Raw genomic sequence first — 15,000 nt, forward strand, 5'->3', positions numbered from 1 at the left:
CATGCTAGGGCAATGGCAATCTTACGCTCGTCTATTCTATCTAGTCTCTCTCTCTCTCTCTCTCTCTCTCTCTCTCTCTCTCTCTCTCTCTCTCTCTCTCTCTCTCTCTCTCTAGGACTATCGGGGGACACGACGACCAACCCAATCCCCCCTCCCTTTCCCTTGGAGGTTAAGACCCTAAACAAACAGCTCCAATTAACCTCTTCCGTGTGGGTGACCCGGCTTTCCCCGAGATGATTTTCTCTAGGCAGATGAAGTTCCTCCCTGTCTCACCTCCGGTCTTGGAACCCTGCCATACGCACCCGTCCCTGAAGACCTTGTTAATCTCCTTTGTCTCTCAGTCTTATCATATCATTTCCTGCCACTGTGATTCATAGAGTCCTTCTACGTGCCACGTTACTTGTATGTGAGTTTCCTTACACCGAAATTTTCTACTATATTGCATCATTAGCATTATTACTGTCATTATCATTATCATAATTATATCTATAATTATCATTGATATTATCAGTGTTATTATTGTCATTATTATTATTACTATTGATATTATCATTATGATTATTATTATCATTGTTGTCGTTATATTACTATTATCATTATTATGATTATTATTAGCACTGTTGTTGTTATATTACTAATATTATAATTATTACTATTATTAATATTATTATTGTTATCATTATTATTATTATCAGTAGTAGTAGTAGTATCATTATTATCATCATCAGCAACATTTGACGGCGTAAATACTTCCAATTGCAATCGCTAAACATTGTCATGAAAATGATCACGCCATAGATCTTGAAAATCCCGTTATTCTATACCCCTCGACTGATTATGCCATACGCAGCGTCATTGAATCTGTCTTGATTGCTAATACAAAGAACTTTAATGCGTCCCAAGGCAATTTTAAATCCCATGATAGTATTAAGCAAATCATTATGAGAGAACTGCCCAACACGAACATAAAAAGAGTTGTTCGAGACACACCCAGTTACTTAGGTCAACCCCCGCCACGTGACCCCCCTTAATCACTCTCTCTTACAACGGTGACTGCCAGACAAAGTGGACAGTGGTTGGTCTGTACAGATTTGTGTTGGACGGCGGGACTCAAGTGTGATGTTGGGATTGAAATAACTTTGTTAAGTACTGGCACCTGATGAGGTGGACGGTCTCCATGAAACATGTATAGAAAAATTAAACGTTAAATAAAACTGCATGAACTACCGAAGTGCGATTTCACCTTCATACTATCATCACGGATTAGTGTGCTCATATATATATATATATATATATATATATATATATATATATATATATATATATATATATATATATATATATATTGTTAATGATTCAAATCCTGGAGATGGACTTCGAGAGTTTAAAACGTTTGAGGTAGTTTAAGACGAACGAAACAGTCTCTCGCTAGAATTGCCTTAGTCCCTCTGTTCATTTTGAGGATTCGTTTCATCGATTTCGCCTAATTTGACTTGGTAATTGGTAATGAATACGTTGTGCCTTAGAGATTGGAAGCATTAGATAGACAGCAGGACGCTTCCCTTCTTTATACGATGAGCCAAGCATCACTTTTGGTAGCCATGGCCCAAAGTCTAGCGATTGAATGTCCATGGGACTCGATCTATGAGGACCATGTTGATGGTTCGACATTCTTCACTGTCCGCAAGCTATTACTCCCACAGCTTATGGCAGCTTATCACGACCCTCGCGTAACACAGACTCACACACACACCGATCACATAATTTTTCAAGCGCTCTCTTTACACTTTTAAATTAAAATGATGACGACAAGTCAAATACCCTAACCTACATTGGATTTGACGAAGATAAAGAAAAATGTTCTCAACACAAATTTGCATCAAATGAGACTCCTCATTGGATCTACTGCTGAAAAGAAGGTATATATATATATACATATATTTCCCTGTCCTCGTACATTATCCGTCGGCTTTTATGGTACCGCCTGTCACTCAACACACCCAAAACACCACTTCAGCAAAAAGGTTCTCTGGCTGGATCCGCCACTGCTCTCTACTGATTAGGTTGTTTCCACGAATTTTCACCAAGAGGGTTCTGATACAAGGACATTAAGGAGAGTAGGAGAGAAGGGGCAATGAGCAGCAAGGGAGGGAGGGAGAGAGTCGGGTGAGCGGAGAGAAGGGAGGAGGGATGGAAGAAAGAAAGTAGTGAGGGTGGAGCCAGCAATGAAAGATATGAGACAGAAGAGACGATAAGCAGGTCGTAAATGGGAGGAATCAGCTGTATAGGCTGGAAGGCAGAGAAAGCAAGAGAAAGTCAGAGTCGAAAGGGATGGGAACAAGAAGGAGGAGGAAGGGCCCGTGTTGAGAGATGAGAATCACTTGCGAAGAGCTAAGAATGATGGGCAGTCATCACCAGCACAGGAATGTAGAGAAGGGAAAGCGGAAGTGAGGAAATGGGCGGTGCAAATGATGGGAAGCCATTAATAAGGGGGAGTCCAGCTGTGGAGGTAAGGAGCTAATCTTATGAGGGAGCCATTAATCTGAGGCTAGTCAGCTGGAGAAGTCATCTCTGAGGAGGACGTACTCACATGAGGAGGAGTAATCACAGGAGTTGATAATAGTATGAGCAAATAGGGATGAGAAAGAGTGAGGAGGAGGTGGTGCCATAGGTGAGCAGGAGGATACAGAAGTGGCAGGAAGGAACCAGGGCAACGTACGGTGGATTATAAGTTAGGGTAGTGGGCTGCCACTTCCTCTAGACTCAGGATCAAAGGCACATGGTTTGAAAGGCAGTGACAGATGATGCAATGGCTTGGACCGGCGCCAAGGAATATGTTCGGCCCGTGACAGGAGAAAGAGAGAGAGAGAGAGAGAGAGAGAGAGAGAGAGAGAGAGAGAGAGAGAGAGAGAGAGAGAGAGCATTATATATATACAAATATATATATATTGTATATATACATGTGTGTGTGTGTGTGTGTGTGTGTGTGTGTGTGTATGTGTGACACAGCTAAAAATGTACCCAACAGTTATTTCTTATTAAAAGAAATGGTATGATCCTCGAACATGATCAAGGTTCAGGTGGGATATTACGACGGTAATCAAACACAAGAAGGAAAAGTTGAAATTGAAGATCAAATTGGAAGCCGGTGTGACGTGAGCTTTATGGTGGAACTGTGTCTCTCTCTCTCTCTCTCTCTCTCTCTCTCTCTCTCTCTCTCTCTCTCTCTCTCTCACTCTCTCTCTCTCTCTCTCTCTCTCTCTCTCTCTAAAAATGTCTTTTCCCATCTATCGGAGACACCTTTTTCAGTAACATCAACTGTTATATGAATCTATACCAATACTTAATGACAAATATTATAGACGAATGATGAATTACAAAGATCTCTTGAGATCCATTAATGTGTTTAAAACTCCAGTTTGCTTGGCTGATTACAATGGATTTGATTTTTAGGAAAATCAAAAAATAGTTGCCTTTGTCCATGAAATGTAACTCACGTTAGTGAACGAATGCACTTCTGCGAAAATCTGTGTAACGATAAAGTTCCTAGAAAATAAACTAAGCTATTGTTCATCATAGTAATTAAAAGATTCAGGTTATGCTTCATAGAAAAGTAAATGGTTAATGGTAACTTCCTGATAACAAAATCGTTTCGTTATCTTTTTTCTTCTTTTGTTATACAAGGAAATCCTTAAAAGAGAAACGTTTCTCTCCTGACCTAATCACTTATCAGGTTAGGTTAGTTGGTGAACGAACAGTTTATGAGACTTATTGATTAAGAAGCTTGAAACAGGAAGTCAACTCTCTCTCACTCCAAGTGATAAGCTTAAAGCTTTCGCAATGCTTTTGCTTTTTATGAATTATAGAAACATACAATCAATATCTATTTATACTCATATCTATCTATGAATTATAGAACATACAATCAATATCTATTTATACTCATATCTATCTATGAATTATAGAAACATACAATTAATATCTATCTATACTCATATCTATCTATGAATTGTAGAAACATACAATCAATATCTATCTATACTCGTATCTATCTATGAATTATAGAAACATAAAATCAATATCTATCAATACTCATATCTATCTATGAATTATAGAAACATACAATCAATATCTATCTATACTCGTATCTATCTATGAATTATAGAAACATACAATCAATATCTATCAATACTCATCTGTCTATGAATTATAGAAACATACAATCAATATCTATCTATACTCATATCTATCTACGAATTATAGAAACATATAATCAATATCTATCTATACTCATATCTGTCTATGAATTATAGAAACATACAATCAATATCTATCTATACTCATATCTGTCTATGAATTATAGAAACATACAATCAATATCTATCTATACTCATATCTGTCTATGAATTATAGAAACATACAATCAATATCTATCTATACTCATATCTGTCTATGAATTATAGAAACATACAATCAATATCTCTCTATACTCATATCTGTCTATGAATTATAGAAACATACAATCAATATCCATCAATACTCATCTGTCTATGAATTATAGAAACATACAATCAATATCTCTCTATACTCATATCTGCCTATGAATTATAGAAACATACAATCAATATCTCTCTATACTCATATCTGCCTATGAATTATAGAAACATACAATCAATATCCATCAATACTCATCTGTCTATGAATTATAGAAACATACAATCAATATCTATCTATACTCATATCTGTCTATGAATCATAGAAACATACAATCAATATCTATCTATACTCATATCTATCTATCTATCTATCTATCTATTCTCTGGTTGAATAAATAAATTGGATCCTCTTCCTTACATCTAGGCGACTCATGTGAGATATCACGGCAACAATCAAGTCCAAGCAGTAGTAATCAGTATTGTGGGATGATCACTTTCAAAGCCAGTGTGATATCAAGGTTATGGAGGACTACTCTTCTCAATTCTCCTTTGTAGAGGATCTCATACGGACAAATATATATCTCCATCGAAGCCAAGTCGGCTATGAAGGTAAAATGTCGAGTTGAGGAAAAAGAAAGAATACGAAAGTGAGAGAAAGGGACAGAGATAATCAAGATTAATGTTAGCGATTAATGTCAGCTCCTCGGCTTTATTTTTTTATATTTAAGTTCTTATAAACGGGATGTAGACAGAGGGGGAACAGGAAAGAAGGTAGAAAAAGACTAAAGCTTAACCATGTGAGGAAAGAGGGTAGGTATCGTAATGGCTAATCCTCGTATGACTGGTTTTCTTCAGGAAATCTAAAGGAAGAAAATGCCATTCGTTTTCCAGGTGTGTATGTCATAGGGGCTAGAACACAACGCGGAGCGATGGCAGATATAATACCCGTAGATGAGAGAGAGAGAGAGAGAGAGAGAGAGAGAGAGAGAGAGAGAGAGAGAGAGAGAGAGAGAGAGAGAGAGTAAAGCAATACCACAGCGAAAGGAGAGGAATAGTTGAAGTGAAGCGATAGTGAGGAAGACTTCTGATACCATACTGACTAAAAGGAAAAGTGGAAGAGGAGCTTTCTCAGATAAGTGAGCAGCAGTACTCCAGAGTAGATCGAACGAGACAATTCCAAGATATATAGATTACCAGCTCGCACGAAGAGTAATTGCAGCTCCTATTGAACAAATGAGGCCTTGTAGAAGCAGATCTTGTTATAGTAAATGGGTTTTCAAAGAACGATTGGATAGTATAGTAGACTTGGCTCTGTTTATGTGACTGCAAGGTTAATTCTTAGTACTTGGTGACTTCAAGGTTAATTTTTAGTACTTGGTGACTTCAAGGTTACTTTTTAGTACTTGGTGACTTCAAGGTTAATTTTTAGTACTAGGTGACTTCAAGGTTAATTTTTAGTACTTGGTGACTTCAAGGTTAATTTTTAGTACTTGGTGACTTCAAGGTTAATTTTTAGTACTTGGTGACTTCAAGGTTAATTTTTAGTACTTGGTGACTTCAAGGTTAATTTTCAGTACGTAGTGAATTCAAGGTTAATTTCTAGTACTTGGTGACTTCAAGGTTAATTTTTAGTCCTTAGTGACTTCAAGGCTAGTTTTTAGTACTTGGAATCTGACAATAGGAAATAGATGAGAATTAGAAAGACATTGGTCAGAAAAGGACGTTTTGTGACCTTAAATTAATGCAGGTTAGAGAAAATGACACATGAATTTTCGTAACTCATGATATTCAACCTTATCAAAGTTTACTGTGTTATTTTTTTTTTCGTAGTTTACTAACGTTTTCTATTGAAAACACACATTGCAAGGTCTTTATTCTTTCATTTCTATTCGTAAAAACCACTAACTCAAAATTCATGAATGTAGATAAAACTATGCCGGATCTGACATAGCACATACGATTTCATCTATATGAAAATCGAAAATACATATCAATGAAAATTTCCTGAAAACAAGATATGCGTATTGTTTAACTTACCAGGCAATAAAGTGGCATCTATACCTATCTAAAAAGGTTACATTCTGATTTAAAACTGTAACTTTTATCGTTAAGAAATCCTTAAAAATTAAGTTTTCCTGTTCGTTTTGATTTTCCACAATTATATCATTTCATCCGACAGGCCAACACATGAAATGGGAATTTCAAAAATAATGTATATATATATATATATATATATATATATATATATATATTATATATATATATATATATATATATATATATATATATATATATATATATATATATATATATATATCGATAAAGAAAAAGGAAAATATCAAAGACATAAAAAAACTGCTGAACTTTGGTAAGAGTTAGCTCAGTCATGTTCACAAGGCCACTGATATAAACTGCTGAAGTTCATCGACTAAAAACAGAGGAAAAAAGAAAAAAAAAATGAGGCAAATAATCTACTTCAACGTTATTGCTTTAGAATGAAAAATGAGAACACATCCCTCTGTTCAGTGTATTGTGGCAGCCCTTAATACTGAGCACTGATTATTCTAGTGTCTGCAATTTCTTTTTTTCTTTTTTCGTCGATTGACCCACAATCGTAGCGTGCATTCGCCTTTATATCCTCGTTGGCTAAATGGTAGAGAGAGAAAAAAAAAATCCCGTCATTCATGATTAGGTCTATTTTTCCACGGTATTAAATTTCAAGCAACGGAGATTTTTCACTATCAAGCTAATCTAATATGCTAAAGAATTTCCCGGTCTCTCTCTCTCTCGTGGCAACGTAGCCTTCGACTGTGAGTAAGTGTTCTTTTAACTTACCATTTCTCCCGTAATAAAGATAACTATGCCTGGAGTGAAGCGGTTTTACGGAGGTAAAGTCTAGAGTGAAATTGTTTCTGTGTATATTTCAGTTTAACTTCAGCGACTGTAAATGAAAAAAAAAAAAAGAATTTCCGTGTTACCTTTATGCAGTTTCACGCCCGAGTGATTAAACGGATTTCAACTGTTTTTGAAAACAGTCGAGAAATCCTCATTAATTTGTTTCAAAGACCTACTTTAATTTCCATGTCAATACAGGGAAATCAAGGCCTTTCCCTCTGATGTCCACTTTTAAGGACCTTTTCCTTAATGCTATATATATATATATATATATATATATATATATATATATATATATATATATATATATATATATATATATATATATATATATATCACATACAAACCTCCAACAGCCAGGATCGTTATTGTTCTTATTTCTAAGTCACTTGTTCCCATTTTTTTTCTTTATTCTGCTTCTTTTCCCATCTTCTCTTTCTCTCTCTCTCTCTCTCTCTCTCTCTCTCTCTCTCTCTCTCTCTCTCTCTCTCTCTCTCTCTCACCGTGCCTGCAGTTCTAAGGGCCCCCCACCCCCACAGCATCATTTCCCCACCCTGTTACCATCTGCAACACTCGGGACGTAACTGGCTACAGGCTCAGCTGCATCTGCTGTTGCTGCTGCTGCAGTTACTTGCCCCAGCTGTTGCTATTGGAGTTTGACGACAATACCGCCTCTGGGATGGGTGCTGTTCGTGGTTGTCTCATTCCGTGGCTAAGATTTTGTAACTGTGTCTGTCGCTTGGGGTGTGTTCGGTCTGGTGATTTTACTGGTGCTGGCGACTGTGATGTAGTCGATCTTGGTGTTGGTGACGGTGTGTTGGTGTTGGTGTTAGTTCCAGTGTATTTTGGTGGTGGTTGAGACCCTGGTATTGTAATGATGTTGAAGATAACGAGTGCTTGTTGGTGTGGGCGATAGTGCTAGTTGGCGGTGTCTGTGTTGTTGGCGTGCGTGCTAGTGGCGATGGTGGTGGTGTTGGTGCCATGTTGGTATGTACTCTCTCTCTCTCTCTCTCTCTCTCTCTCTCTCTCTCTCTCTCTCTCTCTCTCTCTCTCTCTCTCTCTGCCACTTTGCGGCGGTAATACCACACTGAACGGCCGTCCTTACAGGCGCCATCAAGGGCCGGACACCTCCAGCCCCCAGTATTGTGAAGCCTGATGCTCCTCCCTTTACCACTATGACCACTGCCTCCTCACCCACACACACACACACACACACACACACGCACTGAGACAGTCGGTCAAGGACTATATAGATACGAGAAAATAGAAAAAAAACTGTGGACCTAAATGGAACATAACCAGAAAATTACAGATCCACTGAAGTAATCACAGGACAGTCAAAAGACGAGATGATTTTACTCCATGAACGTCAGAAATGTTTATGACTCGTGGCATCATATTATACCACCGGCTGCCACCGCGCCCCCCGCTATTCATCCTATACTATACTACGTTATCCTTTACCTTACTCAGAGAGAGGGGGGCAAAAAAAGAAGAGTTTCCTACGCTTTTTGCCCAGTCGCGTCCAAGCCTTGATTAATAAGCTAACACAGCTTAAGAAGATTAAAGACAATTTCGTTCAGCTTTCTTGTTAATCTTGATCATCTTTGAAGCTTTCTTAAGCCTTAATGTTTGCATCATGTCAAGCTGATGAATTATTACTTCGCATAGAAAAAAAAAAAGAGCAAGCTATCGTAGAGCTCAATCACATTTAATGTAATTAGCGTTTCTGTCATGAAATACAGAGTGATAGGTTTCAACACAGCGAGCCTTTTTGAGGTACACTGATTGTGGGATTTGCGTTTTTCTTAACTCTTCTTTTGCCGGGTCTCTGAGGTGTATAATGTCCCACTTAGTCAAGTCTCAAAGTCATCGAGCGAATAAGTGGCCCGACAATCGGCAGTTTAACTTGTAATTGCCCCGGATTATCGCGTTATCTCCCATCTTATTGGCTAGATTATCACGTCATCTAGCTATTTCGCAAGCGCTGTTTCATCCATCTCTCTCTCTCTCTCTCTCTCTCTCTCTCTCTCTCTCTCTCTCTCTCTCTCTCTTGCTCTTAATCAACCTCAGTGTCACGTCACTTAGCTCCTCATTGCCCAGATTATCGTCAACGCTATTCCCGACTGACTAACTTGATCTCACTTGCGTAAATCAATCCTCTCTCTCTCTCTCTCTCTCTCTCTCTCTCTCTCTCTCTCTCTCTCTCTTGATATCCTTCTTGTACATCTAACGTAGGACGTGGACAGCCACTACCATCACAGCTGGAGTGATGGGATACTCCAATCAAAAGGGGAACTCCCATTCACGAACTTTGATAGAAAATGTTCTCTACAATTTTGATGGCAGAGTGGGATGATGACAAGAGTCACTTTGGATTGCCACACAGCTCGTCTCGCACCCTCGTTAGGTTTTCCCAAGCTCTATAATTCACATATCGTTCTCCCTCTCATGCCCACGACCCGTGATTTTCACATGCATTTGCTTGTGATTGATCTCCATTCACTATTGTTTCACTACAGTCGTCGTCATCAATCACTCACACATCCTCCAACTAAGTCACTGGCCGCCACACACACACACACATACACACACACACACACACACACACATACACACACGTCCCTCTTCCTCACCTTATCTTATCATGGTCTAAACTACGACCTAAAAGCGACAGTATCTTGTCCACTGATACCCCTCCATGGGCGTCCACGCTCGCCTACTTCATCATCACTTACTTCCACCAACACACATAAATTGTATCATCTCCAGCAGGAAATATCCACTACCTTCACGTCCACCAACAGCCAGAGTCTTCCTCACGTACAGTAGTAACCCACACCAACTACGTACCATCCTTAACGCCTACACTACTGCCCTCACTTAGCGTCTACAAACCTCACCTTCTGCACCCATCTGCGAGTTCGTTAAAACAATTCAGGGTTCACCAAGACAGAAATAAGAGACGTCTATGGTCAGGTCTGTGCCATCACGGTAGGTGATACAAGGGCTAGGATGGCGGACGTCGTAACATGATTTATGTCGCCACAAATGACCATGTTATGAGACATCGGGCTCGTCTCCAGGAGCCCCCTCAGTCCATCACAGTCATAATTGCCTGTCCAGTGGAGAGGGAGGAGGGAAGAAGTTTGGTGGGGAGGGAGAAGGGAAGGCCAGCGCCCCAGGCACGGTTCGGGGACCAAATGCCCCAAGACATTGCCTTGCTATATGCTTTCAGGGAGATACCAGGCCCTACGACGCAGTGGAGTGTTGAACGCTCTACCGAAGGTTCGATCCAAGCGTTTAATTGAGGTTTAAGTCTTTTCATTGGACTTAAATCTCAATATTTCTTTTCTAAAGTCCCTCCTATTTCCATTCCTACATAGTTTTATGTCCAGTTTCTACTCTCTCTCTCTCTCTCTCTCTCTCTCTCTCTCTCTCTCTCTCTCTCTCTCTCTCTATCTCTCTCTACTCAGTATCTCATGTAGACCGACTCATTTTTTTGTCAAAGGTATAGACATACGCTAGAAATGTATTTGCCTGAGAATGATCAGATTTCTCTTTAATGCCTTTCAAAGTAGAGGACAAATGTCTCGTCTGTTCATGCGAAGTGTAAAGAAGAGGTCAACTCTTCCTATGACACTTACAGTCTAGCACAGTGTTACGAAAAGTCACTGCTGAAGGAGGGGATCAGAGGGTAAAATCCTACACCTAAAGCCATTAAGTTGAAGCATTTGACCAACTCTTGCTTACAACAAGAATCAGTACACGGAACTCTTCTCTCAGATTTCATATTTTGTTATAATCATGTGTTTCTGTGTTTAGAGTTTTAATCAGTTTTGTATTCTCGTATATTTGTCTTTCATTGTGGCTGAGTTCATAAGCACTCCGAATGTTTCCACAATTGGCAAAGGTTCGAAACCTCTGTTTATGGTTGGTACTGTATATATATATATATATATATATATATATATATATATATATATATATATATATATATATATATATTATCCCTGGGGATAGGGGAGAAAGAATACTTCCCACGTATTCCCTGCGTGTCGTAGAAGGCGACTAAAAGGGGAGGGAGCGAGGCGGCTGGAAATCTTCCCCTCTCGTTTTTTTTTAATTTTCCAAAACAAGGAACAGAGAAGGGGGCCAGGTGAGGATATTCCCTCCAAGGCCCAGTCCTCTGTTCTTAACGCTACCTCGCTAACGCGGGAAATGGCGAATAGTTTGAACGAAAGAAAGATATATATATATATATATATATATATATATATATATATATATATATATATATATATATATATATATATATATATATATAAAGACTTCTGTGAATGGCTCACTAGGTTCAACTTGTATGCTTCACGTACCTGAAGAGAATCTTTTGTTCGTTTACAGGCCCCGAGAGCTCTCTTCTGTGTCAAGTTTTCTGAGCCAGACAATACAATTTCACTCGAGATACCAAAAAAAAAAACTAAGTTGCTGGGGGATGTTTTAAGGCAGTTACATCTGTCGACCAAAATGTAAGCAATTTGCTTTTGACTCCGTCTACCCATGAGATTTTTCGAGCAACGTTGCCAGTGCCTGTATATTTTGCCCAAAAGACTCTCTCTCTCTCTCTCTCTCTCTCTCTCTCTCTCTCTCTCTCTCTCTCTCTCTCTCTCTCTCTCTCCAGTTTCAGTGACCTTTACATCACATCAATCTCGTTCCGAAAAAAAAGGATGATATTAGAAATCCTCAACGTGAGTACGAACTAATCTTTCGGATGATCCAAGTTCTTCAGGGAGACTTGATCTGTCGTTAATACTAGAGGATGTCTTCAACTCCATCCATCACCCTGGCATTTTCAAGGCTTGCCTCAGTCTATTCAAAAAAAAGAGAAAAAAAGAAAAACGCCGACCGATTTTGCTAGGAAACTACCAGATATTTGTCTTGCTTTTGTGAATTTTACTTTTTCAAAAACGTCTTTTCTTTTTACTTTCCTTTCTCTCCCACACCGTCTAACTAACTCCTTTCACTCCTCTCTTACTTGGAGAACAATTTTAATTTGCCGATGTTTTGTACGCGATTGAAATCTCATTCGTCTCATTATAGTATGGGGCAAATTCATCATTTGGGAAGTGTTTAGCTCATAACACCCACAAGACAGTGTTTCAGAGTATTTCAGATTCATTACTTGCTATCCTCGTAGGCAGACGTATTAGAGCAAAGGAAAGCTTCGCAGCTTTGGCCTACGCACTTAGTTAAGCATTATTATTCCGGCTAGAGTTCTGTTACATGCTTATCAAGCTTCCCGTTATGTAATGAACCTAATGCTGACCTGCCACACATTATTAGATGAACTTTCATGAAAGAATTGGTGCAGTTTAGGCTTGGCCTGTACGTTCGCCTTTACTCAGTTGATTTCCTGCATTGTATCTGGTTTGCTTGTCTTTTAACGAAGGTGAATAATTGTTGTATATCTTAGACCAGTCTACTTAATGAGATAAGATCAGTAGAAAATTATACGAAGATTATAGTTATGGAATGACGTCTTAAATCATTATGATGCTCTTTTGCACAACTGGTCTAAACTAATGCCAAATATCACTTCTTATCTGACCTGAAAACCTTTCATTCTTTGGTCACTCAGTATGATGAGAAACTTTACTAGCACCGCCAAGATCATCACACAAATTTCGCTTCAATGGTTGTATATAATTTACTTAACACGGATTTATAAAAAGAAAAAGAAACATTAATTCCTCCAGCTTTCTACCGGATTATTCCTTCTGCTGATAATCCAACGAGAAGGAACTTTTCGAGGGAGACAAAAATGGAATGAATCCACAACATCTTTTCGAAAACACTCACTCTTTGGTTTCAATTTATATTGAACCATTACGAAAGAGAACCTATTTAGGGATTAGGGATTTTCAGCGAGTTAAGGCGCTCTATACCGATACATACATATATATATATATATATATATATATATATATGTATCATTCTACCAGATCTATGATATCAATGTTCCATTACTGTATGATCTCAAATCTTAGATTTTTTTTTCCATCACAAATTAAGACTAAAACTTGGAAGTGTTTGATGTTTTGATACCCCTCAGAATGATATTGATAAACATTATTACCAGCACATTCAATGATTAATATCTAATACATATCAGCTTCAATGTTTATCCTGTAGATTCCTACTTCTATACCTCACCAAACATCGATCAGACTCGACTTCATGTGTTATTTTTTTTCTTTAATCGCACTAAACATTTAATTCACCTCTGAATGCTTAGTTTAAATACTCTCGCGACGATTGGCTAATACCCGATAACAATTTTGGAGGTGAAAGCATTCACACCAACAAGTCCCGGTTGAAGTGTTTTATGCCTCAGCTCTGGAATGAATTATAAATGAAAGAATCAAGATCGCAGAATGGGGTGGACAAGCGAATATCCGCTTATAGAAATTATAAAACAACAAAGCATTTTAAAACCGGAGAGTAATTGAAGAAATAATAAGATTCAGTCGTTCTACACGCAAAAGAGAAAGCTTAACAGTAGTGTTCGTGCGGTATCATAGGAATTCCCAGAGAATCAGAATGTCCTTCTATGTACGTCACTGGATTCTTGAGAACTACGAGAGCTTGAGCTGGAGACAGGTAGAGAATAAGGTACGTCTTTATGGTCACTAAATCTCAGGTCGTGGATGCTGTATCATACCCAGACATCCACTGACTGCCAAGCCCTTTTGTTGCTTTGAGAATATATATATATATATATATATAATCTTGTTCAAGAGTTCTGAGAACAGCTGATGGCCAGGGTTGACCGAGCGGCCATGCTCAGGGTCGACAGTTGTGAAATTGGTCGTCAATTTTGCTGTCATGCGAGGAGCGAGGCTGGAACTGACCCCAGGGGAAGGCGAGGAAGACATTAGGGAATGACGGAGTATGGCTGCACTCTAGCAGAGAAGTGCTGAGTATATATATATATATATATATATATATATATATATATATATATATATATATATATATATATATATACTTCCTGGCCCAGGAGTCCTTTCTGTTCTTATGATATTGCCGCAGCATTCATGAAACCTGCCATTATGAAGGCCGGACCATAGTTCATCAAGTGTACTGATGGTCTATGGGTCTGTGTGTGAGGAGTATGGGAGGCATGTGAGCGGTAAAGTGTTCCGTGTCTTACTGAGGTTGTTGCAAGGTATAGTGTTACCTATCTGTTGCTGCCTATGTAATTTCAAAGGGCTGAGGTACGACTGTGAGGGCATCTGTGCATATGTGTGAGTGGACTTTCACAGTGCAGTCTGCGGGAAGTGATGCGGGAAGCTGAGTAGAGGAGTTTGAAGAGGGTTGGAGAAAGAACTGCTTCCTGGGAACTCCATGGTAGAACTTGAGGATTTTGAGTGTGAAGTTTTTGTGAATGACTCTGGTTTTGCCACCATTTACGATATTGGCTAACCATTTCTTTATATTTCTGTGTGGAGGGTGATATGAAGTATGCTTTCTATGAAGGTGTGTTGCTGACGGTGTCGAATACATATGTAAATCTCCACACATAAAAAGGCAAAAGAGTATATGCAAACACACACACACACATACACACACACACACACACACACACACACACACAAACAAACAAACA

General features: G+C 38.6%; 1 protein-coding gene across 1 annotated transcript in view; it reads right to left on the bottom strand.

The window, feature by feature from the left end:
* Positions 1-15,000, bottom strand: part of LOC139752092 (uncharacterized) — a 162,712-nt gene that overhangs the window by 36,715 nt on the left and 110,997 nt on the right. The window lies entirely within an intron of this gene.

The sequence above is a fragment of the Panulirus ornatus genome, chromosome 12, assembly GCF_036320965.1.
Source record: "Panulirus ornatus isolate Po-2019 chromosome 12, ASM3632096v1, whole genome shotgun sequence".
Classification (NCBI taxonomy): domain Eukaryota; kingdom Metazoa; phylum Arthropoda; class Malacostraca; order Decapoda; family Palinuridae; genus Panulirus; species Panulirus ornatus.